At 42.6% G+C, this 24,676-nt stretch overlaps 2 protein-coding genes across 3 annotated transcripts in view; both read right to left on the bottom strand.

Annotated features, from left to right (window-relative positions):
* The window catches only part of GGCT (gamma-glutamylcyclotransferase), a 1,150,694-nt gene that overhangs the window by 953,607 nt on the left and 172,411 nt on the right, over positions 1 to 24,676 (bottom strand). The window lies entirely within an intron of this gene.
* NEUROD6 (neuronal differentiation 6) overlaps positions 1 to 24,676 on the bottom strand; it is a 779,410-nt gene that overhangs the window by 124,784 nt on the left and 629,950 nt on the right. The window contains exon 1 of one of the 2 annotated variants that reach the window (XM_050783252.1): positions 8,845 to 8,854. The exons of the other annotated variant lie outside the window; for it this stretch is intronic. The gene's annotated coding sequence lies outside the window, so the exon portion shown is untranslated. Of the gene's footprint in view, positions 1 to 8,844; positions 8,855 to 24,676 lie in introns of those variants that run through there. 2 annotated transcript variants of the gene reach the window in all.

Consider the following 24,676-nt stretch of genomic DNA (forward strand, 5'->3'; position numbering starts at 1 on the left):
CTGGAGCAATTTGGCTTTGTTAATCTACTTTTTCAACTGAAAATCTAAATACAGATTATTTCTGAGGAATATTTAGCATCTGAATCAAGACATGTTGTAAACATAGAACACACATTAGATTTAAAAGACAATATAAAAATGCAAATATTTCATCAATAAGTTTTATATTGATTGTTTATTGAAATATTTTGGATATATTGAGTTAAACACAATTTATTAAAATTACCTGTTTCTTTGTACTTCATTTTAATGTGACTACTAATAATTTAATTACATATGTGCCTAGAATTATTTATCTATTGAACAGTGCTGCTTTAGAGAGGATAACAAACAATATTACAAATCTAGTTTTTGATTCTTGGTCTCTTGATTTTTTTCCCTGAACTATACTTCTTCTCTAGAATATTTCTGATCTCCCTTATTGTCTTTGAAAAAGCTGGTATGTGGGCTTTCATCAAAAGCTAAAATAAAATTTGAAAAAAACACTGTCTGGCTGATTTAGACTCTCTGCTCTGCTGTCTTGCCTATTCTTCACGCTGGCCCTTTACTTTAAGTCTTGACCTTGCTGTCAATGTGGGCTGCTAATTGTGATTCTTCATGTTGTTCTTTGTAGTAGTATTCACCAAATTCACCATCCTCTCCAGTAGCAGGATGATGCATCTCTTCCTCTTGAAATCAGGTGTGGCCATGAGATTGCTTTGGGTAATGAAGCCTGAGCAAAGGTGATGTCTACCTCTTGTGGGTAGAAGTACTAGAGCTGTGTGGCCTTTGACATGTTTTCTTCTTTTTCTGCCATGAACCAGATGGAGGCTGCAATGCCCTAGGCTGCTCCATCAGTCTAGGTTCTAGAGTGGAGGTGACTGGAGTGAGCTGCAGCCAGTGCTGGGTCCTAGCATGAGTGAGGACAGTCCTCTGTGCTGGAAGCTTCTGAGATTTAGGGGTCTTTTATTATTGCAACATAACCTACTCCTTATTGTTTATGAACTTTGGAGAGGGCAAGAGGAAGGAAAGGAAAAAGAAGAAAATGGGTTCAGTAGCTGGGAGGCAATTCCAATTTTTACCTTTATAGAGTCTGTGAGGACATCATGACAAACATCCAGTCTTCATGTTGAGCACCTTTGAGCTTCATATCATGCTCTTATTGACCTTCTAAGAGCAAAAGGGTTGCAACACTTTTGTTACCTCATGAGGAGACTTTAGCTGAGGATTTGGACCTGAAGTTCTCTGGAGAATGATTCCAGACCTCTGAGGGTAAGATTCATCCCTAATTTATCTCCGCATCTGCAACACTCAGCTCAGGTCTTAACATATGAAAACTATTCATTAATTCAGTGTTTGTTGAATGAATAAATAAAATGTGGATACATTAATACAGGAAGGAGCTGAAGAAGGTATGAAAATTTCAAAAGAATTGGAAACATGGGGTTTGCAATATAAGGAATTAAAAGAAAACTCTGTATAAGTTTTGGCAGTGTTTGCTACACGGGTAGTGACATGCACTCACACAGCGCCCTGGGCTTAGGAAGGCTTCACATTAGTTTAATGCTTGACTGTTGGGATTCTGAAATTCTTAATACTGTTTTTTAACAAGCGTCCTGCATTTTCATTTTGCACCGGGCCCTGCAAATTACTTAGCCAGTCCTGTGTACAGATGGTGGAAGTAAACGGGAAATTAAATATTTAGAAAATGTTTGGAAGGATGAAGTTGCACTTGAGGGTTACATCTGGATAAAAGTGAGAAATTGGGCCTTTGGAATCTTTTTTTATGTGCTTATATTTAAACTGAAATAAGCCAGTACATGCATTCTTTTCTAATCTTATTTTTAGATTAGGAAACAGACTGACAGCTGACCTGTGGCAGCAATAAAATTATTGGTATGATTCCATCAGAAAAACATCAGTGTAAACAGCTGTGCACTGAGTGGGAAAACAAGAAACAGAAAAAGAAAATTCAACCAGTTGTTTGCAATGGCAGATTATAATTTCAGCTGAAATTATGATGATTATGATGGAAAGAATTGCAATGTGTGCTGAGATCACTGTTTTATGTGTGTAGAATTCAACACCAAGTTTATATTTACTTTTTGGTAATAAATAATTTTTAACTACCTCAGTACATAAATGAAAGTGGCCATTAAGACTGAAATTTAGCAAGTGATAAATAGGACTTATTTCTACTGATCTGCATTTTGTATATAGACACACATGTTTATGTGTGTATTTATGCATGCATCTATTTACATAACGTATATTAATGTGGAAGTGGGAGTAGTATGTGTCAAGCACCTTGGGAAAGAAAGGAACATGGTAAATTCTTGCCATTGACTGGTAAAGGAAACACCAAAAAGGAACTAGGTTTATGGTGGGAAGATTATAAGTCTGATTTCAGAAGCACATGAAAAGTTGATTCGCGAGTGCTTTAAAAGAGATGTAATAAGTAATCTTTTTGACACATGCATTTGGGGATAAAAGAAAATGTCTGGTCTAGAGACAAGAATTTGAAAGTTACCTGTGTGTAATCAGTCATTGAGGTCTTAGCTATCAATGAGATCACCTAAGCAAAGAAAATATAGGAGAGAGAAGAAAAGAGGCAGCCACTAACCCCTTGAAGAATAAATAGGTCTGCTTGTGTGACTGAGAACGGCTGGGGGCAGAGAGTTGGGGAATAAGAACCTGAACTATGTCAGGAACAGATGCTGAGGGAAAAGATTATTTTAAGAAGAAGCAATAGTGGTGCCAAGAGCTACAAGTAGGTACAATAAGATGAGAACAGAGACCTGTTCATTAGATTAAGTATCATAGAGGTCACCAGGACAGAGACAGGCTAGGGTAAGTTGAGGAGTAGATGTTCAGCTTCCTTCTGTCCCTCCTTCTCCGGTTGAAAGCTACAAAGAATCAAGTCATGCTATTCTCAGTTTTGCTCAGTCACTTCATTGAGAACGCTTGAGACGTATCTCGAGGTGTCCAGGAAGAAACAATTTTCCAGCTGGATTGATGAAAAATGGTGAGACAGAAAAGGTGACTTCCCTGGACTCAGGTTCAGCTCCAAGTCTTTGTCTGGGAATGATGCTTGGAGTTGGGAAAGTCACTGAGGAAGTGGGCTAAAGTGTTTCCTTTAGAAAAGGCAAAGAATTTTGGTGCAGTATTTGCGGTCTCATGTGGGGAAGACCTAATTCCTGTGTCCATGCCGGGACTCAGAACCAAGAGGAAGTGTGTGGCTGGTGTGCACTCCACTGAGAGGTCACGTGCCAAGTGGGGACTATGGTGAGGTCCTGGCATTACTGCAAAGCAAGTGGCCTCCTGGTTATTTCAAATGACCAGAGCCCATGGAGGCGCAGGTTTCACATTCAGTCTCAAATTTGAACTTACATCCCTGACTCTCACTGAGGCCAAATGCACAGCCTCAGAAATACACAAGCAGGACTGGAAAAAAGTCAGCTGAAAACTGAAAATCTGTGTTTTGTTGCTTATCCACCCAGGCAAGTTAATGAACATCTCTGCCTCAGCTTCCTTGTCTTTGAAATACCGGTAATAGAATCTACTTGATAAGATTTAGGGGAAAAATTAAATGATATAATATATAAAAAGTACTTTATATATACATGCAGTCTCTAGCATACAGTAAGCACTCAATAAATGTAAGCTGTTTTTATTTTTATTCCTACCAGACACTTGTGAACTACAGCATGATTATATTAGATCATATTTTGGGTATGAAACATCAACTTGTTAAGTGTAAATATTTGAAAAATACCATCATTATCTGTGACCCATTTTGACATTTCTTGATATATCTCTTAATATACCAGAGCCTTACAACAATCCAAGAGGTTTGGATTGGTTTCTACCTCTGAGTGAACTTGTCAATAATCACTAAAGAAGAACTGCGTGTAGAAATTGAATGTGAGAGAAAACAGTGATGGAGAATGAGAAAGAGGTGATTGTCTTCCTAATTGCTAGAAGTGTCTTGAATGCCAAACCTCTATTATTCTTTAAAAGGCACTTGATACAGTAATAAAATAACTGTTGCTGCACTATTCATGTCAATGTCATTGTTATTCAAACAATCAGGACCAGTTGGAAACTGTCTTCAGACAGGACACATAGGCAAGGCTAGCTCTCAGTATTTCTGTAAGCAAATGGGACTGTTCTTTTGTTTGCGTTTTTGTTTTTTTGAGATGGAGTTTTGCTCTTGTTGCCCAGGCTGGAGTGCAGTGGCATGATCTCGGTTCACTGCAACCTCCGCTTCCCGGGTTCAAGCGATTCTCCTGCCTCAGCCTCCCGAGTAGCTGGGATTACGGGCATGCACCACCACGCCCAGCCAATTTTCGTATTTTTAGTAGAGATAGGGTTTCGCCATGTTGGCCAGGCTGGTCTCGAACTCCTGACATCAGGTGATCTGTCTGCCTCGGCCTCCCAAAGTGCTGGGATTACAGGCATGAGCCACCACACCTGGCCAGCAAATGGGACTGTTGAAGGTTGCTTCGTGAATTACATTTCAAACTACAGAACTGTAGCCCACGAGGGATATTGGTGTTTCCATTGCTTATCAACTAGAATTAGAGTTTGGAGGCTAAGATTGGAGTCTCTGGAAAAAGGAGGGAAAAAACACCTAGCTTGATGACTGGGCAGAAAACTCCCAACTTTCCACAGGAAAAAAAATTGCTAAAAGAGAGGGTAAATTACTGGACATGATTATTCATACCAGGTGAACTAGTCTTTGGAAACTCAGAGCTGATTAAATATATATTTTAGCTGATGGAATATGTATTTTAATATATATTTTAGCAGCAATGACAGCTTTGCTACTTTTTAGTATTGTCAAGTAAAGAAAATATTCACAGTAAGTTCTGGTATTTCTAAGTACCAATTTCTTTCTTCTAAAAGGCATTCTACCTACCTGAAAGACAGTGGTACTCACCCTGGACTAATAAGGGCACAAACATAGGACTTAGCAAAGCTAAAGCTTCAGCCTACGGGGGGTAAAACTAGTTCACAGTGAATTCCACAGGGAGGAATCCAGCCCCAGGTGCACATAGGAGCAGAGAAGGAAGGCTCCCATTTTGAAGCTCTGGGCCAAGGAGTTGTACTTTGAACAGAGAGCTGTCTTCTGAAGAATAGTCTTAACTGCAATAACTTGGAGGGGAAATTGCTATGTGTGTGGGGGGTGGGGATGGTGGAGAATATGGCAGCTCTCATCTTGGTGCTGGGTCCTCTAGCTCAGCGGTCCCCAACCTTTTTGGCACCAGGGACCAATAATTTTTCCATGGACTTGGGTGGGTTGCAGGGTGGGGGATGGTTTCCAGATGATTCCAGTACATTACATTTATTGTGCACTTTATTCCTAATATTATTGCACTGTAATATATAATGAAATAATTATGCAACTCACCATAATTCAGAATCAGTGGGAGCCCTGAGCTTGTTTTCCTGAAACTAGACTATCCCATCTGGAGATAATGGGAGACAGTGACAGATCATTAGGCATTAGATACTCATAAGGAGTATGCAACCTAGATGCCTCACATGCGCAGTTCACAATAGAGAATTCCTGAGAATCTAATGCCATCCACTGATCTGACAAGAGGTGGAGCTCAGGTGGTGATGAAGCTTTGCTCACTCACCTGCCACTCACCTCCTGCTGTGTGACCCAGTACCCCCTGGTACTGGTCTGTGGCATGGTGGTTGAGGACTCCTGCTCTAGCTCTCATTTTATATAAATTTTATTTACCAAGAGAATAGGTATTATATCCCCATTACAAAAATAAGAAAGTGGAAGCTCAGAGACTGTCTGGGACTTGTCCCAGGTCACACAGCTGTCAATTTGGCAGGAGTGGGTGGGGCTGGGATTAAACCCCAAGGCTTTCCTCTTCATGCATATCTTTTCTGCTCTATCCAAGCTGCTGCTCATCACACAGTTCTGCCTCCCCTCCCAGTCCAGATATCTCTAACAACCCTTGGAGGTGTTTTTTAATCAGAGAGTTACAAAGACAGATTATGTGAAAATGGCTGAATCTGCATCATGGGATAAGAGCTAGCTGCAGTTGACTCTTCAATTAACTTAAGTGTAATCGTTATATTCCTGCTGACATCATTTGCCACGTCTGCCTCATTGTAATCAATTAGTTAATTGACTGATATCTAGCTTGGTTATAAAAGGGTACAAACAGTTTAACAAGCTGAAAATATTATGGAAGAAATCAGAGGGAGCAAAAATAAGACATGAGGAAAAAGCTCAGGAAAACACAGCAGTTCTCATTCATACTTGGCCAAGGATGTGGCTTTATCTGGGGGAGCGCTGTGCTGCTTTGTTCATTTCCTGAGTCCTACAAATGCTTCTGTTTAGGCTCAACTCTGTTCTTATCACAGGCAGGAGGCAGCACGGGACTGTTGCTTCCTGCTCCCTTAAACAGAAGACTTTATTACCCCTGGTAGAGAATGGTCTGTATCAGTGGATAAAATAGATCAAAGTTCAATATTTTGCCCAACCTGTTAAAATACTCGTTTATTTCCTGCTAAGACCCTTTCTATATATATGTATAAACATTTCTGCTGAGTTGAAATTATACCATATACATAATTTTATACTCAGCTTTGTTATTCTCAACTGTATATTGTTACAGCATGCAAAATTACATGAAATTCTGTGAAAACAGTTTGGGAAACCAATTTAATTGTTTTTTTTTAATTGTGAAAAATATATATTCATATGAAAGACAACTCAGGGGTATACAAGGGCCTGAAATCTCCCTACCCACACCCAGCCCTGTCTCATCTCCAGCACACTTTGCAAAAATGCCTGACCTGAGTAGCAGCTCTTGCTGTTAGGGTAAGTCTCTGAATCTCTAGGGCCTGTTCCTTGGGGCCAATGTACTGTAGCTGAGTTGTAGAATTGGATAGGAGTGCTTGTACATGACTTCTCTTGATCTAAAAATGATTTTCTCCTTAACCAGAGACATTTCTTCCTGGTTAGTTTTTGCCTAACTCTACAAAATATTCTGCCCCCTACTCCCACCCCAGGTACCCTGGCTGCCAAAGGTCAGTTCCACTACTTGGTGATTTCATTATGACCACCGCATTGTGCATGCGGAGGATCCAGCTGTATCTGCCAGTTTGTTCTGCCCTGAGGCCTTTGCACAGGCGGGCCTGGGAGCTTGTGTAAGCCAGGCAGTGCATCATCCATCCAAGTACTGAGTCCATGTGGGCTGATTAAAGCAAACTCTAAGCAACAAGACACTCTAGACTGTGCCCAGGGCTTCCAACCACTTGTCCTTTCTCCTGGACTCTTGGCTTCAGGTTTTGGACTCTCTATCCAACATTGACGGCTGCCTCTAATATCCTCTGGCAATTTTCTTGCCTCTTTTTACTTCTTAGTCTTTGGCTGGTTCATTCCTATGTCTTTTGCTGTTTTTTTGTTTTTGTTTTTGTTTTTTGTTACCTTGTGCATTTCCTTTATCCTAAACTCATGGCCATATGGAATTTCAGCTCCTGCCAGGGTAAGCCTATCTTCCCTCCATCCCCTGTCCCTTTTTTGTTGGGATAAAACATAGTCCAACAGTTTGTCCCTAAATGTTGTTGGGACCCTCAGAACCTACACTGGGGCAATGCACGAAGTCCTGGTCACTCTCCCACTGCCCATTCCTGGGGACTTGAGAGTGGCAGGAAGGAAAAATAGTCATAATTGTTCACCAAAAGAGATAAGGAGGCGATATGGTTGACATCAAATTTACATCAGCCACTGCTTAGGGTGCCACTGCCTTGCCCACATTTCTTCTCTCAGAGTAATTCTGGAGGACTTCCAGTAAATTTCCAGGCTCCCAAGCCCCTCGCCAAGGGGAGGGGTGAGAGAGGATGAGCAGACTGGCCCTGCAGACCCCTCTGTGAGGATCTAGCAGGACGGATGGACGGATGACCCCTCTGTGGAGGCATTCCACAGCCACCATTCCTGTCTCCTTTAGCTGATTTAGCACAGAATTCTGCCAGACTAGCAGCAGGACAGATTCTCAGAAGACTTCCGAGGGTCCCTTTAGGGAGGGCTCTCTCATTCACTGGTGGTGTGGGTAAAAAGGGCAAATTTTCCAGAAGGTGATAAGCATTTGTAATTTTCTATATAACTTTGTCCCAGACATTCTACTCCTAGGAATTTACTCTCTAGGAAATGATTGGACAAGGATAGAAAGGGGCAACTGAGTAACTAACTCAAGAATGTAACTAACTGTAAGAATGCCTTTGGCAGAGTTGCCCATAAAAGACAAAGACACTTAAAGAGGGGGGAAGGAAAAAAGGGAAGGAAGAAGAAACAGAGAAAGAGAGAGAGAGGACTTTAATGTCTCACAATATGGGGTTGGTTAAATAAACTATTGTCTATCTGTAAATGAACTACGATAATACTATGTAACTTTCTAAAATGATTTATATGTGCTTCCTAGCCTGGAATCTGTTCTTGTTATATTGTTAAGTTAGAAAAAGCAGGTTACCAAACAGTATCCTTTTAAGGATATGCATTAAATGTTAACAGTGGTTATCTGTGGGTGGTGTGATTTCAGGTGACTTTTAAAAATTATTTTTGTTTATATGTCTTTTTTGAAATCATCTACAAAAGCATGCCTCTGTAATTAAAAACAACAGTCAAGGAGGAAAGTGACTCGTCGAGTCACTGAATGTCCCGCCACTGTAATCTCATTCTTTGTGTGAGAAGCGACAAGTGCCCTTGAGACCCAGACACATCATCCTGCCTTTGAAACGACCTTCCCTCCACAAATCAGGATGAGCTGAGAAATAGGGTGGAGAACTGGGTGCTTGCCAGAGGTCACCTCATGTAAATCCCTGGCATTAGCAGTCCGGCCCCCACAGCAGAAGCCCAACCTAGGGCTACCCCTGAGAAACGAGTTCTCAAGAGCCCAGTGGGGCACTGCCGTCTGTGGGTGGAGGCATCTGCACGGCACTGCCAGAGGACACTCAAGGAAATGAACAGTTCCCTCGGCTCTTCAGCTTCTGTTCTGCCCTGACAGACCCTCTTCTGATAGGAAGAGTTTTCAGTTTTCTTCCAAATCCCTAATAGCCAGATCTCTGTCTAACCTGACCAAACCATGCCAGAGGATCAGCTGGGAACGTGTGAAAAGTGCAGTTTTCTCACCCTATGCTGGAGTAGAGAAACCACCATGTGACAGCGCAGGCTGTGAGGGCATGGCGTATTCACAATTGGTGAGAAAACTCACGTGCCAGGAACACAGCTACAGGGACAACAGAGGGCTGTGGAGTCCGTGGCAGAGACAGACGGAGCCCATTTTACAGCTGAGAAAACAAAGGAATTAAACTAATTTGCTTGTAGTAACATAGGCAATGAGAATTTGAAATAACTGTTCATCTCTTTACCAGTAGAACATTAGCTGTGGTTTCAATCTCCCATCCAGATTCTTAAATCTGGCCCTGTAACCCCAGAGAAAGGGATATTTTACTGCACTCATCTCTAATCATTTTGGTATCATGCATCCCTCGAGAATCTGATGAAATGTGCATATGCACACGTATGCACGCTTTTGAAAAGACTACTGTAAGGGGTCTACTGACCCCCTGAAGCGTCTTCCATAGTTCATAAGACAAAAATTCCTCTCCCCCAATAAGGAGCAGAGAGACCAGGTAAGAGTTTAAGGAACTGAAATCTAAGAAAAAAGATTTTCATCATTACTGGGAGAAAATGCCTTTGTGAAGGGCAAGAGGAAAAAACAACAAAATGAGTAGGCCGTGTGATGCCGCTACCAGCAAAACATCCTAAGTGATGACAGCTGACGTGCTTGTAGTATTTTAGGATCTCTCCTCCTGCATGTTTGTTACTTAGATACACTGACAAAGGCTCATATTGGAGATGATTATCAACTCTCCTTCCATTGAGGCCTCTCTATTAAAGCATGACAATAAAAAAAGCTAAGGACCTGGAAAAGAACACCAAGCTATTGGTGTGATGAAAACTAGGCAAAGAATATTAGTGAAATCATCCAGTGCTTTTTCTCAGGATTCCAGAACATCCTCATTTGCGTCTTGGTGTAACAAGCTTTCCCTGCAAAGTCTGCCTCCCAGACATTACCCCATTGCCTGGGACAGCAACCGCCACTAGTGTTTGCCCTGCCTGGCCTCTGCTGTCAGGGCCTTGTTCTGTTAGAATAATTATGATAAACTCACTCTCAGTAAGTTACAGTGGCTGTTAATAATGTAATGAGTGGCCTGATTCAGAGGACAGCTGAATTGAAGCCACAGTTTCAATGCTTCAATTATGAGAAATGAGGAATATGAGAATACCAAGCGTAAAGACACGGTGGTTCCATGGTCCTAACTAAGGTGACTCAGTTTAGCTCTGACAGAGCTGACCTGGGCATCTACCCTGAGGCCAAGTTAAAAAGTACGTAGACCAGCACTAAGAACGTTTGCTCAGTGGAACCTATCCACTTAAAACCTCCCACGGACAGGAACTTAATTGATAAGCTCCCCTACTCCCTGTTAGAGAAGCCCTGCAGGAAACCTTTAGAGAGTGTTCATCAACCTCTGTTTCAAATCTTATAAGGTATAAATTATTATTATTGTTATTATTCCTGCTTAACAGATGAAGCAAGTGAGACATCTGTAGTGGAAAAAGCGAGGTTTGGCACCAGGGAGTTCTGGATTCAGCAGATCTGAGCCTCAACACCCTTATCTATAAAGTGGGGATAAACCCTATGCTATCCAAGTTACTGTAGAAATGAATTGGATATTTTATCTAAAGTGCCTAGTGTTGAGTTGAGAAGAGAGTAGGTACTCAAAAAAGAGTCTCTTCTCTTAAGTAGCTGGCCCACTGTTACTTTTCAGGCAAATGGCAGAACCAGATGTTCTGAGGACTAGTCCGGGACTCATTCCATGCATTCTTTCCTGCCTGGTAGCATCTTCTCAAAGCCATTGTGAAAAGAGCTTCAAATTCCCATATGGAGATGTGGAGATTCACCTTTCATGACAAACATTCTTGCAGAATTAATTCACAGCATTGCTGAGGTGGGGTAGCGGTAGATGTGAGTGATTTTTTTTTATAGTGTTACAATAATTTATCATCTTCTCTCCAGCAGCCGTCCTCTGGCTGGCAGCTCTAAAAACCCTACAGTCGATGAGAGAGCAGTGAACAGAAATATTTTCAAGAGCAGATGGGACGTACCTTCAAAACGCAGGATTGTCCCACTGAAACTGGGACATCTGGCAACCCTAAAAAAGCCCAAACTAGATGAAATAAAAATTATGAGATGGAGAAGCAGAAAAATATGTCTTTGCATTGATTAGCAGGGAATGTAATTAATCTCCTTCAACTCCCTTTTCAGTCCTGTGGTGTAAAACAAGGAGAAATTGCAGTCTTACTGGGTTCCCTTGTGACTATTCTTACGTGATAATTTCAAAGTAGTATGCGTTTTAAAACTTCATAGTAATGCCTCCCTTTCTATTGCTTAGAAATGTCCAGGGAGTGATAAAATTCATGCCTAAACTTCCTCAATACCATGCTTTTCTTATTAGCCTGGCCAACAGTGAGGGGGAGGAGCATTCAGCTGACTCAAATCAGGCCAGCTTTTACAGTTTTCGCAGGAAATGATAGAAACAAATCTTTCTTTTTGTATTAGGTGTTTCTGTTCCTGATTCCTCTTTCTGTGAGGTGAAGAAGCAAGGGGGAAGAGCATACCAGCCCCAGAGAAAGGAGAGAAGACTCGGGCTTTCCTTCTCACTGCCCTTCCTTCCTCTTTATTCCAGCTCGGCTCCAGCACCCAATGTAATCCTGGTCATTCTCATCTTGTCAAAACCTGCTTTCTGTGTAGACTCTCAAGCCAATGTTAGTGTGTGGCTGTGTACCTTTCTCTCCTTCCCCTGCCCTGCTTGGGTCCAGCACAGTGCCTGAAACATTTTAAGTACTGTAAAGTGAAATGTTTGAGGATTGGACAGGTGCATTTGGTCTGGAAGAAGACTAGATGTGGGATTAGCACCTGAGTTCAGTTTATCACCTGCTGGTGGGCGGGCCACAAAAACACCAGCAAAGATAAAGTCTAAGAAATTAATCATTTTAAAGCCAAATATCTACTCTTTAGTAAGGTGGTTTTAAAAATATCTATTTGCTTATTGAATTTCAGTTTATTTTTTTCCCAAATGTTCTGTTATGCCCGCATCTTGGATTCAAGAAGTGCTAATTGGCTTAAGCTGACCAACACAAGAAGTGATGCTCAGAACATTAAACAATGTGAACTGAATTGTGGGCCCCACACCCAAATATGTTGGGGCCGGCGGGGGGGGACACAATTCATATATGTATATATATATATATGTGAATTCATAACTATATGTGTTGAATTCACACTATATGTGTTGAAGCGCTGACTCCCAGTGTGATGGTAGTTGGAAATGCGGCCTTTGGGAGGTAATGTGACCTTATTCGATCAGGTTATAAAGGTAGGGCCTTCATGCTGGGATTAGTGGCTTTGTAGGAAGAGGAAGAGAGGCGAGCTGTCTCTGTCCCTCAGGTCATGCACTGAGGAAGGCAATGTGAGGACACAGAGAAGGCAGCCACCTGTAAACCAGGAAGACAGCTCCCAACCAGAAGCCAATCGGCTAGCACCTTGATCTCAGATTTCCAGCCCAAGCAGACTAAGACAAAAGGGTGCCCAGAATGGTTCAGCAAGATGCCCCAGGGCACATGGCTATGATATGGTAGAAACTGAGGACCCCGACACCAATCCCAGGTCGATTTCCCCTACACCATGTGGTTGGCTCCAAGTTAATGACCTAAAACCATTTAAGCAGCTGCTCTTCTGTCCTGGTGGTTATTTCTTGGGACAAATCCACTGATGTTGAGCGTGGGGTGAGAGTGAGAAGACCTGGGCTTGCCTCATCTTCTGCCACATACGAGCTGTGAAACCAGGCAGCCTACCTCCCTCAGCCTCAGTTTCCTTATATGAATAATGGGAATTTGTGAGAATTACATTGAACAATAAGCTTGAAAGAGATTTATGAGCTGTTAAGTACCTCACAAATGACAAAGAAAACATTTTAGTCAGAAAGCTCCTCAGAGATGAGACAGCCTATTTTCTTACTTTGCAAGTAATGAAACTAATAATAAACAATGATCATTGAGGACACTAACTCAGCCAGAGTTACCTTCAGTTTAGTCCTGAAACAGGACTGAGGGCCTTGTCAATTTGCACCATTGAGAGAGAAGTCAGGGCCAATTTATTCATTAGGCACAGAAGACAAAGTATCTAGGGCTTACAATCTTTTCAGGGCCCATTTTAAATTATTTTAACATCAGGGAAAAAATGAACTTTGAAGTTGAATATAATATTTTTATATATAATTTTAATTGATTATTACTTTTTAATTTTTTATTGAGACAAGGTCTTGCTGTATAGACCAGGCTGGTCTCAGACTGCTGGGTTCAAGTGATCCTCCCACCTTATCCTCCCAAAGTGGTAGGATTACAGGCATGAGCCATAGCTCCCAGCCCCTAATATATAATTTTAATATGTTTATCTTCATACCAATGCAGTCATAAAATATAATTTTTAATACTCTTTATAGGAGAAGGACCCACAAAGGCAAAAGCGCCCAGGGCCCACGAAAGTCATACTGCAGGCTTGAGAGAAGTACCAAGCAATGAAAACACTTCTAACTTCCAAGAGAGACATTCCCTTTATTGAATTAAATACTGCTCTGTAGTTCTGCAGCCACACTTGATTCCCTAATGTTCTCCTAAATGTGCTGCGATTTTTCCCAAGTTTTGCTGTTTGCCCCATTCCTTCTGTCTACACCACCTTCTCCACTCGGCAAACACTCTAATGTCACCCACTTCCGTGCCACTGTTGAGGTGAATCATAGCTCCTGGTCTCTTGGCTATATTTAACCATTTTCATTATCCTCATCACCCTGTGGCTCGTGTTTTAGTTGCTCTGACAGTCAGCTGTATCTTAAATACAGTCGCAGAGTACCCCTGTGTGATGTAGTAAAACTTCTTACAAAAGAGCAGGGATGCTGGTCTTGATTTAGAAATTCAGTTTTGTCACATACTAGCTGTGTGATATTCGCCTAGTGAGGTAATATCTTTGCCTCAGTTTCTTCATCTGTAAAATGGGAATCATGCCTCACAAGATTACTTGAATATACATGTGTGCCTGCAAATACATGTTGCTGGGAACACAGTAGGTACTATATAAGTGATAGACATTATGGTTATTACAGTTCCTATGATGATGATGATGATGATGATGTAAAAACTCCTAGGCCCTAAAGATACAAAGAGCTCTTTACAAAGCTCAAAGTCGAATAGAAACAAGCATGTTAAGAAGATAAATTAAACTATGTTTTTCTGAGATCTTTGAGAAGCCCAACTCTGCCTAGCTAGGGGGAGTTGGGAAAGGCATTTTAATAGCTGTGGGATGGTGCTGGGTCTTAGAAGGTGGGAGGAGTTCTTCAGGCCGATGAGAGGGTGGGTCTTCTAGGAAGGGTTTGCAGAGTTAAATGGCAAGTTAAGTCTGCAAACATAGCTCCAAACAAACCTTGCCCCCAAACGGCAAGTTATGTTTGGAGATCGGTGAGGGGTTTAATGGAGCCAGATATAGGTCCCTTCCAGAAGAATGAGAGGAGATGAAAGAGAGGCTGCTGAACCTTACTTGGGAGTGTGGCCTTTCTACAAGCTTCTGGGCACAGGAGAGTAACTGCTTAAATGTACACTACAGGAAGATCCCAGTGGTGCACAGTGGAGGGGGGACTAGCATGGGGCAATTGAAGTGGGCTTGAACCTTAGTCCAGTTTGGGCAAGCTACTGGGTTGACTTCACAAAGCACTGGTTGAGAAAAAATCCCCCACCTCTTGGTGTCTGACCACCCTTGATAATCTGATCAAATTTCTTATTGCCCCTCTCTTGATATCTTATCATCCTGGCCTACCTTCAGCAATCATCCTGTTGTCAGCTTAGCCGGAATCCCCTTATAGGGATGTCTCCTCTTAGTAATTTGTCGTGCACTGACCGCCACCCTGCTCCCTGGCTATAAATCTCTACTTGTCCTTGTTGTATTTGGAGTTGAGCCCAGTCTCTCTCCCCAGCTATGAGACCTCATTGCAGACATCTCCTACCTACCCCGTAATCCCCCACCTCCGAATAAAGTCTTTCTTGACATCTGTAACAAAGGTCATGAATAATTTTTTCTTTAATATCAGCAAACTATTCTGAGCCTGAGATCAGAGGGCTAGGGCTGGATCTAAGGCAGAGGAGGTGGGGAAAGGGAGAGGACAAGTCCAGAGATGCAAGACTTGGCAGGGCTTGGTAACAGAGTGGCTGGAGGAAGGAAGAAAGAATGAGGGGAAAATTGAGGGTAATTGATTATTGGTCCTTAGCTTGGTGGCAGGATTGACGGTGACTATGTAAGGGAAGACTGAAAATAGGGAGAGGGCAGAATTTGCAGTGCCTCTGGAATACACGTGGAAATACCTGGGAGGCTGCTGAGTGGCTGGGTCTGGTGTGCAGAGGAGAGACCTAGGCTAGGGGTAAAGGTTTTGGGAATTCATCAAGCCTGTAGACGACAGCAGAAGCCATAGGAGCAGCTGAGAATGCCCAGGGGACCTGGGGACCCAAGGCAGAAATGTGAAGAACATGGAGATTCAGATCACATGATTTCTGTTTACTAGCTCGTAAACTGATCATGCACTAGTCATGTCTTCACCACTTCATTCCTCATAGTGCGATAATCATTGAGATGACTTGAGGTCCAAGCTCTGAGAGTGTTTAAATCTGCTGCCCACAAAGAAATGACCATTTTAGAGATGCTCCTAGGAGGCCTTGCTGTGTGCTCTTCAGGGTCAACTGGCTACCAAATTGTCTGGTTGTCAGAGCTTGTCCTTAGGATCTCCAAACTATCCCCAACAAGACTCGAATCCCTTGGTATTGGCTACTGCAGGGGAAAGAAGGTTTGTGCTTTTGTGTTGGACATAGCTGGGTGACAGTTACAACTCTTGCCTGAGGGGGTTCAAACCTGCACAGTTGTAAAGACGAGAGGTTTTTATGGCATAGTATATTGTACTTAACTGCTGAATGTCTGCCTCATCCACAGGGATATTAGCTTCATGTTAGCTGTGTTTTCTGCAACAAAGGCATAGACACACTTGCCACTGATAGCATGTGCTAAAAAGAGAAACTTCTATCTAAGTCCTCAGTTTTCATTTCTGCAAAATGGAAATAAAAATCCTTGACCTTTCTATGTTGCAGAATTATGGAAATAATCCAAGGCTTAGATAGCCATGCTTATGACTTGTAGCAAGACAGTAATCCCTTGGAGAGAAAATTACAAGCAGGAGAATTGTTGCATGTTCATGATCCTCCAAGTTCATTATTCCACAGAGAAGGGTGCCCAGGTCAGGATGACTATAGATAGGTCTCTAGCAGAGGGAAAGCCTCCACTCCTACCATGTCCTGCATATTTGTAAGAATGGGTGATCTTGTAAAGTAAAACTTCCTAATAGAGAAGCAACCTCATCAGAGAGGTGGAGCCTCCAGACTGCTGTGGCTGTGTGCTTTGGTCACTGTCTCAGGAACTACCTCTCCTTGCTAACCCACAGCAAGGGGAAGAGGGGAGCCTCCAGGGCCATCTCAACCCCTCTACCCCGACTTGGGTATTGCCAATGCTCACAACAGAGCTCAGCACATGGTAAATGGTCAAAAAGCAGTCACTGAATAAATAATGTACTCGAACCGTTTGATCCAGCAATGCACTACTATGTAGTCATTATATGAAATGACTACATTTCATGGAAAAGAAGTCGTTATATGAAAAAGATACTTGCACACACATGTTTATAGCAGCACAATTTGCAACTGCAAAAATATGGAGCCAGCCTTTATGCCCATCAATGAATGAGTGGATAAAGAAAATATGATACACACACACACACACACACACACACACACACACTGGAATACTACTCAGCCATAAAAAGGATAGAAATAATGGCATTCACAGCAATTTTGATGTAATTGGAAACCATTAATCGTCTGAGTGTAGTAACTCAGGAATGAAAAATTAAACTTCGTAAGCTCTCACACATAAGTGGGAGCTAAGCTATGAGGACTCAAAGACATAAGAACACATTGGATTTTGGGGACTGGGGGAAAGGGTGGGAGGGGGCGAGAGATAAAAGACTGCATATTGGGTACAGTGTACACTGCTCGAGTGATGGGTGCACCAAAACCCCAGAAATCACCACTAAAGAACTTATTCATGGAACCAAACACCACCTGCTCCCTAAAATCCTATTGAAATAAATAATTTTTTAAAAAAAAAATGTACTCAAAAGTGTCTAGCACAGTCCCTGCACACAGTAGGTACTCAGAAAGTATGCTTTCCTTCTGTCCTCCAGATGCTCACAAGACTCATGGTCATTTCAAACCATATTTCGGAGTGCCTCCTTCCCCATTCATACACCTAGAGTGGTCTGCCTCTCCCTGGGTGCCCTAAATATGCTGGGTTTCTCTCTTCTTTTTTCCCCAATCACATTTGCTGGCTCCTTTGTTCCACCCTTTTGTCCTCTGCCTTATGATGGGCAATAGCACTTTATAACAACCTAATGCCATAGGGACAACTGCCACTCTTCCAATGAAGAAAACTGAGAGTCCAGAGGTTAGTGTCTTGCCCTAAGCCATAGGGATGGTAAGTCACAATGTGGAGGCATCTAAGCCTTTTGACTGTGAGTCCGTGGTTCTGCAGTTGCCTCCCTGGAAGCAATGTGATCCTTTAAAAACTATTCCTCAGCAGATCCTCGGGAGAGGATAATGAATGATCATCATGATGCACTTCCCAGAAAGCCACACATGCAAGCTACTTTGGGTGGAATCCTGGAAATTGGTAGAAGAAATGCTCTGGTCAAGAGAGCCTGTCCTAGGGCCAGCTCTGCCACCTAGCATATGTGTAACCTTGGGCAAATCTCTGCACCTCGCTAGGCGTCAGTTTTCATTTCTGCAAAATGGAGGTAACAATCCCTGCCCTTTCTATTTTATAGTACTGTTGAAAGAATCAAATGCATCATATGGGTGAAAAATGGTCATTAATCAAGAGTGCCATTTAGGTCTCTAAACATTGACTTGCAGCATCCATTATGTATTTATTTTTATTCTAAATTAATTTTTCCTAAGAGACATTATAAATATGTTTCAACTGCACTTCATAAACTTTTTTTTTTAATCAGCCGAACTAAATTTTTTATAGTCTACTCTAGCAGAAATAACTCATTGTCATTGTCATCACTTTGATAAACAAAGCTTTGAGGGCTTAAAACATCACCGAGGATAGAACTGATATTTGCCAAGGGATCCTTTGGTCCATGAATCTCACCAATTGGCTCCCTGTGCAGTTACATGAATGAGGAAAGGACAAGACAAGGCTCTTGGATCTGCGACGTCTGAACTGCCTCCTGCCAAGTGGCAGGGACAATTTTAGTGCTGCTGAGAATCTGACTGCTGTTTCCGCCCACTCCCGCCTTCCTCCTTCCTCCTGTCCTTGAGCACGCAGATGCTGCCTGCCTTCTGCTCTCTCCTTCACCATTTTCTTGCATTTCCATGTCTCCTTGTACCCGTTTTCCTTACTTCAGATTCTCATTACTGCGTTTTCCTTCTTATCCCTCCCCACCCCCTACACACATAGTTATATATTGCTTGGTTTCTCCAACAGACCTATGCTGTTTCCTTACCCCAGTGAGCATGCCCAGGCACAGCCTGGGGGTAGCAGGGGTGATTCATTCTCATTCTTCTCTTGAACCCTCATGATACCAATGATAAGCGTCCTTTCCAATATGGCTAACATCTTTACTTCCCCTTGTCATTTTCCCCTGGATTACTGTATCCTTTTATTTGGGCACCTGCCTCTAGCTATGCCCACTCCAGTCTACTCATTCACCCTACTGCACTCAGAATGAACTTTCTAAATATAAATCTGACCTACCACTTCTGAAATGCAGTAACTAGACCCTACAAACTCCAGATAAAATCCATATTTCTCAGCTTCACATTCAAGGTCACCTATCACTTACCCGCTACTTACTGCTCCACATGTACTCATTCCCAGCTACACAGCTCCTGCACACTGAAAGAGGATCTTCGGGGTCGCTGCTAGTGAATAAATGAATGAACAGCACTTGCTCAGCGTGGGACATTGTATGATGCAATGGAACCTGTATGGATTTGGGGTTAGACCTGTGTTAAGGCCTCTGAAACTTACCCACTGATACTGAGCAATTAACCTCTTTTAGCCTAATTTTCTCTGTATATAATAGAAAAACTTATGCTCCTCCCACAGCTGGAACTAGGGAATGGTGACTGAGGGATTTACCTTGGACACAAAAATTAAGGCAGCACCAAAAACTCAGTAATCAAGAAAATACCTTAATACAATAATTTTTGGAAAAGTCAAAATTGGTGAAAAAAATCCACGATGAACAAAATTTTAAAATTGTAAATAAAGACCGTATCTGACCGTGCTCTTACCCGACTCACCTCACTTGCTGTCCTTCTCACTGACATTACATTACTGGTCATTAGTGACCAGTGGCACTCTATAAACCGTGGTTGGCCTGGAATATACAGAAGGTCAAAGTGTTTCTGTATTTTAGTGGTAACTGGCCAGAATGGTTTTACGTATGTTCCACCCATTTACAAATCTGGGCTTTAATTTTGTATGTCTTCTGTTATTTCCTTTTTTTAAGCAATTTCTTTTTAGTATTGCAGTTTACAAGAGTTTTGGTGAGCAATGGATTAGAAATAATTTTACAAAAATGTTCCTTCATCACAGATGGCTTAGGAAGCACTGCTCTGAAATTCAACGCAACCCCAAAGCTCTGTGGTTTTCTAGGATTGATTCATTTATTTCTAACTGAGATGTACCGAACCGTGAAAGGATGTGGGCTGGACATACTAACTCCAAGGAGCCCCGGTATCATTGTAGTCCATATCAATGGCGACCCCTGGTGTTGGGAGCGCAGCAGCCCTGTGTGAGTCCTGCAGGAGGCCCTCCTGGCCCATCCACTGTTTACCTTTTTGGTGGGCTTTCTTTTTTCCTTTTTCTTCCTCACTTGCTGCTGCATTCATCTCGACAATGAATTCATCTGTCTATCTGTTCATTCAACAAATACTTACTGAGCCTATACTATGGGTAGGGCACATTCTCAGATGCTGGGAGTAGCGATCCATGAATCTGACAGGGTACCTACCCTGAAGAAGCTTACACTCTAGTGGAAAGACCAGAATGAACAATTAAGCAAACAAATAAATGTGTCACGCTTGTGAAGTGTTAGGAAAACTAAGTGTTCTGATTAACAATAAGAGAATAAGGTTTACTTAAATAGGATGTTCAGGAAAGCCCTTCCTGAGGACACCATCCCTGAAGGACGACAAGGTCTTAACCATGCAAATAACAAGTAGGAAACCCTGACAGGCAGAAGGAATGAAATGCATTAAAGCCCTAGGAGGGGAAGAGCCTGCTGTGTGTGGTCCAGGACCTGAATGGAGAACAGTGTCATTAGGCAGAGGGGAACATGCCAGGCAAGACTGGTGAGGTAGTATGCCACATCATGCAGCATCTGCAAGCCATGGTGAGATGTATGCACCCTACTTCAAAACATGTGCACCATATTTGAATTGTATGAGATTTGGGATATTGAGCATGATTAACACAATCCCACTCTCCAGAGATGCCTCCTTTAGCTGCCATGGTGGACACTTGGTTTTTTTGTTGTTGGTTTTTGAGATGGAGTCTTGCTCTGCGGCCCAGGCTGGAGTGCAGTGGTGCGATCTCAGCTCACTGCAACCTCTGCCTCCTGTGTTCAAGTGATTATCCTGCCTCAGCCTCCCAAGTAGCTGGGACTACAGGCATGTGCCACCATGCCCAGCTAATTTATGTATTTTTAGTAGAGACGGAGTTTCACCATGTTGGCAAGGCTTGTCTTGAACTCCTGACCTCAGGTGATCTGCCTGCCTCGGCCTCGCAAAGTGCTGGGATTACAGGTGTGAGCCACTGCATCTGGCCTGGACACTTGTTTTTATGTTTGCTGTGCATTTCCACCACCATCCGTTGTGACTGCTTCTCCCACATTGCCGCTTTTTTGTGTGCTGACTCTGATCTCTGTCCCTGGGGAACCCAGGCTGGGCAGTCATGGCTTAGACTCAGTGATGGGTCAAGAGAAGAATCTGGGACCCAAGCTGAACTCATCAGATTACTTCCGTGAGTTTACTCTAACTGAAACCAACAGGAAAGATGATGCCTCTTTTGTAGTTGAACCCCAAACTGCCTGTGGCCAGATTCCCTGCCTCAAGAAGAAAATGTGTGTGCACTGGGAGAGAATGAAGTAAACAACAGGCTGGCTAATATAAAGGCTGGATGGATGGAAAGCGGGAATGGTGGTGAGTTTCCCTTCCCAGGCTCTGACCCTGGGATGCTGCCCTGCTTCCTTCATTCTGTGCATTACGCCAGAAACCTTCTAATAAGTCTTTGTTACTTACTATTTTGCTTAAGCCTGTTTGAGTTCAGGTTCTGTGATCTGTAATTAAAAACATGTTAAAAATACAGCTTCCCAGGCTCCTCACGACTTCCAGGGATCACCCTTTCCCATATTCCCACATTGCCGGGGACTTCATCTTCCCTGATATATTTTAAATATGCTGAAGAAAAGTCCATGTTTCCCAAAGCATGTTTGTCAGAAACTTCTACTACTGGGAAACTGAATTTGACTGTCTCTCTGTTTTTTGAGATGGCCTTTATCAGAGCAGCAGTTAAGGAATTGGAAGACTGTAAGTTGGTATTCTCCACAGATTCTATGGGGTCCCTGAGATAGGACATATGTATTGTCTCTTCATAGATGTACAAGTGCACACACATACACACATGCTAGGGTGTATTCTTACGGATGTACAGGGCAATTTCAGTTGTTGCTTTTACTACCAAATGAAAGCAATACTATTTTCCTCGATGTTTTATAAAGGAAAGGCCTTTACTTGGGCTCTGGGTCAGTTTAGAGTTCTTTAAAACCATCTGGAGCATAATTTTCTTTCTTCTGAACAATTTCTTTGTGCTATTTTTCTTTAAGCTCAACTGTAGTAGGAAAAAAAATAAAAGCCTTTAGAAACCAAGCCAAAAATCGGTGTGAATCCTGACAGCAGGCTCCAAAATGCCAAGTGGGAGAGAAAGAAATGGAAACACTGACTTTTTCCAAAGCCATATAACAATTCATCCTTCAGCAGATATCCATGTGGTCTGATGCATCTAAGCTTTCAGAGGCTGGCCTGGGCCAACAGCAGCAGGTTGTCCCGGTGGCTGCATATCGTCATGTGCCCATCTATCCATCTACTTCTACCACTCTGAAGCTGGTGACCTTTAGGATTTGCTGCAAAATCCAGATGTTCAATCTGGCTCTTAAACCCCCAGAGGACTAACTATCGGTGTATTACAGAGGTGCATGTAGATATTTTAAACTGCAAATGATAAGTTCATTTGGATGGTGGCTTCTGGATGTCTTAAAAGGAATGATCTACTGCTGAAAATTGGATTTTTCTGTGGCTTTGCTTTTAAGAATAAATTCTTCTGTTAATCCTAGATCTATACTATATTGCTCATAAAGGCAGCCTTATAATTATGAAGATATGACCCACTTTATGAAAACTTTTTATACAAAAATCTTAAATTCAAAATAGATTTAATATACAGTAGTTATTTGAATTTTAAAGTTCTATTAATAATTTTAAATCAAATGTGTGTTTTTTTTTTTTTTGAGATGAAGTCTCACTCTGTCACCCAGGCTGGAGTGCATGGTGCCATCTCGGCTCACTGCAACTCCTGTCTCCCGGGTTCAAGCGATTCTCCTGCCTCAGCCTCAGTCAGTAGCAGGGACTACAGGCACGCACTGCCACGCCTTGCTAATTTCTTGTGCTTTAGTAGAGACGGCGTTTCACCATGTTGCCCAGGCTGGTCTCGAACTCCTGAGCTCAGGCAATCTGCCCATCTGAGCCTCCCAAAGGGCTAGAATTACAGGCATGAGCCACCGCGCCCCGCCAAATGGTTCTTATACACTTCTAGCTTCTCTGGTTCCTCTAAAATAGGCGATTTGTGACAATTCATACCTGTTAGGAGAAAGAAATGCTTTGAGTAAGGTGGAGATGCAGGTACTCTGAAACAAAGTGTCAACTTGTGAGATTTAATCACATGGCTTTCCCCATAATAAGAATTGATAGTTGTCTTGATCACTTTTGAGCTTGAGAGGAGTTTCCTATCCATGTGATCTATGACTAAACTAGAGTCTAGTTGACGATTTGTTGACTATGACAGATCCTGTGAGCTGTTACTGAAACCGGTAAGCTGGTCTCTTAAGTGTCCTTAGATTCTTCTTGCCACTTGCCTGCTAGGTCACAGTGTTGGGGGAAGAAACCTGGGCTTGGAGCCAGAAACCTGGGTTTGAGATTAGGTTCTAGCATTGACGACTCATAGCACCTGGTGAGTAATTTACTTCTCAGAACCTCTGGTACCTTGTTTGTAAAACAGGAATAACGGGCCAGGCACGGTGGCTCACGCCTGTAATCTCAGCACTTTGGTAGGCCGAGGCGGGTGGATTACGAGGTCAGGAGTTCAAGATCAGCGTGGCCAAGATGGTGAAACCCCGTCTCTCCTAAAAATACATTAAAAAAAAAAAATTAGCCGGGTACCTGTAATCCCAGCTACTCAGGAGGCTGAGGCAAAAGAACTGCTTGAACTCGGAGGGTGGAAGTTGCAGTGAGCCGAGATTATGCCACGGCACTCCATCCTGGGCTACAGAGTGAGACTCCATCTAAATAAATAAATAAATAAATAAAACACAAAAACACGAATAATGCCTGCCCAAGCTCTCTATGTTGTCATGAGATTTAAATGAGATACCATTATGGAAATGCTTCCTAATCTATAAAAAATTACACAAAGGTTAGTTATCATCCTCTTTATTTTGTCCATAAAATAAGTGTCCTCTCTAGAATGCTCATCCCTATGCCTTCACAAGGTGTATGAGTCCAGATTCCAGCAAGAAGCAGAATCTACTCCACAGTTTTTAAGGCAGATGCTGTAATGAAGGGATAGAAGTGTGGGTAGGGTTAAGGGAACACCCAGGAAAGGAGAGAGCCCAGACAGTAACAACAGTGAGAAGCCATTACTCCCTTTATGGTCAGAGGGCCTGGGGTAGGGATGGGAGGAACTATGCCACTGGAGCCCAGGAAGAGCTGGAGTCACAGAGGAGGGGCCACTGAATGGGAGCTGCAGTCACAGAGGCACGCACTCTCTCCAAAGACTCCTAAGCAGGGAAGAGGAGAAGAAACAAGGTCCCCACCCGTCCCTCCTCCTGCCTTCTGGAGTCTCTCATTGACCAAAGCTCACTGGAAACTACCTGGTAAGGGATCCGTGCAATGGTGCTATTTGTGGAGTTAGAGAAGAGCAGGCAGTCACATGCACGGGGTGAGTGGAGCATCGCCAGTTCACTGGTCAAGTTCCTGCCCATTGCTTAGCTCCCATCTCCTCAGGATGCAGAGGACTTTCACCAATCCCTTGTTGGATTCAACTCCACCATCTTGTGTTTTCTCCATTACTCTTATTATCACCCGAAACCATCTTATTATTTATTTGCTTGGTTG

This window comes from Macaca thibetana, chromosome 3 (genome assembly GCF_024542745.1).
Source record: "Macaca thibetana thibetana isolate TM-01 chromosome 3, ASM2454274v1, whole genome shotgun sequence".
NCBI lineage: Eukaryota > Metazoa > Chordata > Mammalia > Primates > Cercopithecidae > Macaca > Macaca thibetana.